Below are 1,907 nucleotides of genomic sequence, written 5' to 3'. Positions count from 1 at the left end.
CTCTCCATAGACCAAGAGGCAGTTGTTAGAACAGAACATGGAACACCAAATGGTTTAAAATTAGGAAAAGGTGTGCGCCAGGGTTGTATTCTTTCACCATACTTAATCTGTACGCTGAACAAATAATCAGAGAAGCTGTATTATATGAAGAAGGATGTAGCATCAGGATTGGAGGAAGACTCATTAACAACCTGCGATATGCTGATGATACAACCTTGGCTGTTGAAAGCAAAGAGGACTTAAAATACTGATAAAGATCAAAGCCTTCAGTGTGGTGTGCATCTTGATGTAAAGAAAACTAAAATTAGGAACGCGTGTCCCTCTCTGATCCCAACTCAGGGGGAAACCTGTCTTTGCCACAGTAATCTTTCTCCCATGACCCTGCGGTGCCTTGAACTCTCAGGTAACCGTGGGGAAAGGACCCGGAGCCAGCGGGGAACGGCAGGGTTAGGCGAGGAGCTGTCTCTGAAGCCCACACGGTTGGCGAAGGCCGTACGGGAGCTCAAACAGGATGGTACTGGAGAAGTATGACTGTTAATGAAGTCAAAGAGAAATTAAAAGAGGTACCAGAAGGAACGTTCATGATTAGAGATAGTTCGCATTCAGACTACCTACTAACAATATGGAGTCCTGGTGTGGCGCTGTGGGTTAACGCATCAGACTGCAAAGTCGTTTGAACTGCAAGCTCGGCGCTTCAAGCTCATCAGCTGCTCCTTGGATACCCGTTACAGGGTCGCTATGGGTCGGAATCGACTCAACGGTACTTAACAACTAACAATATCTGTTAAAATATCAGCTGGACCAACTAATCTGTGAATTGAATACCAAGATGGGAAATTCAGATTGGACTCAATCATATGTGTCAAATCCAAGCTTAAACAGTTTTGACAGTGTGTTTCATTTCATTGACTACCATGTTCAGATGTGCAAGGATAAGGGGACTGGCCCGGAAGCCCCCCACCCCCCACGGCCCCCAACAACACTGTTCACCTTTAGCGTCATCTCTGCAGGATCACCATTAACAAACGTACCGTTACCACCTGAGAAATGCCTTTACCAACAAGACTAAAAGATTACTTGGAAGAATATCAATTCCAGGTATAAACGTTTCTCTGTTTCCAAACAGTACTCATCTAGAGAATCTCCGAAAGCAGCTATGTAAACGAGAACCGAAACTTGAGTGACTGCCCTGGATAATGATGTGGAAGTCTTTCTAGGAACAGCTGAAGTCAATCTAAATAAAGTATGTGAAGAGCTAAGTATTTAAAGTTCCCCATATATTTTATACTTGAGTGATGGTTCCTTTCCTAAGGTTGACCAAGACCAACTGATGCTTTGAAATTCAAATAAAATGTTCCAAGTGAGGACTGTAGGAGCAATTTATCGAAACATCTTGCCGTTATGTGGTTCCTTTCCACTAGGCGAAGTCCTAGTGTGAGCTAATAGACTCAGAGCTGCTCATAGGAGTACTGTAGGAGTGGATGACCCCAAGCTGACACAGGTTTAATTTTAGTCTCATTTGCCTGGTGATGAGAATCCTTTTATAGTTTGCATTCTGATGTATCTAGGAGTTTTGTTTAACAGACGATGTTTGTGAGTATTTATCCTTCATTTTATGCAATTAACCAAATCAACCTCCCCTTCCCCGAAAAAAAAAGGAGAGAAAAGAGAGTGACCATGGAATCCTGGGTTTGTCTTTGTGCTACATGTGTGAACTCTCGTGTGCTACATGTATGAACTCTCTCATGTGAATGAGTACTATAGTAATCCATGTAAAGGGAGCCTTATTTCAGACATATTTCAAACTGGTGCAAATGGAAAAGACATTCTCGTTACCTTTAACGCTAAGACAAGAATGTCACCCTATACAGGTGCAACTTAATTTCTGTTAATAACACCCAGGTAAT

The 1,907-nt window shown here is 42.6% G+C and overlaps 1 pseudogene; it reads left to right on the top strand.

Annotated features, from left to right (window-relative positions):
* The first annotated feature begins 375 nt into the window (after positions 1–375).
* Positions 376–1,104, top strand: LOC102835907 (annotated as a pseudogene).
* The last annotated feature ends 803 nt before the right edge of the window (positions 1,105–1,907 follow it).

Source organism: Chrysochloris asiatica, unplaced genomic scaffold, assembly GCF_000296735.1.
Source record: "Chrysochloris asiatica unplaced genomic scaffold, ChrAsi1.0 scaffold00029, whole genome shotgun sequence".
In the NCBI taxonomy this organism is placed as follows: domain Eukaryota; kingdom Metazoa; phylum Chordata; class Mammalia; order Afrosoricida; family Chrysochloridae; genus Chrysochloris; species Chrysochloris asiatica.
This window is presented reverse-complemented; position numbering and strand designations above follow the sequence as displayed.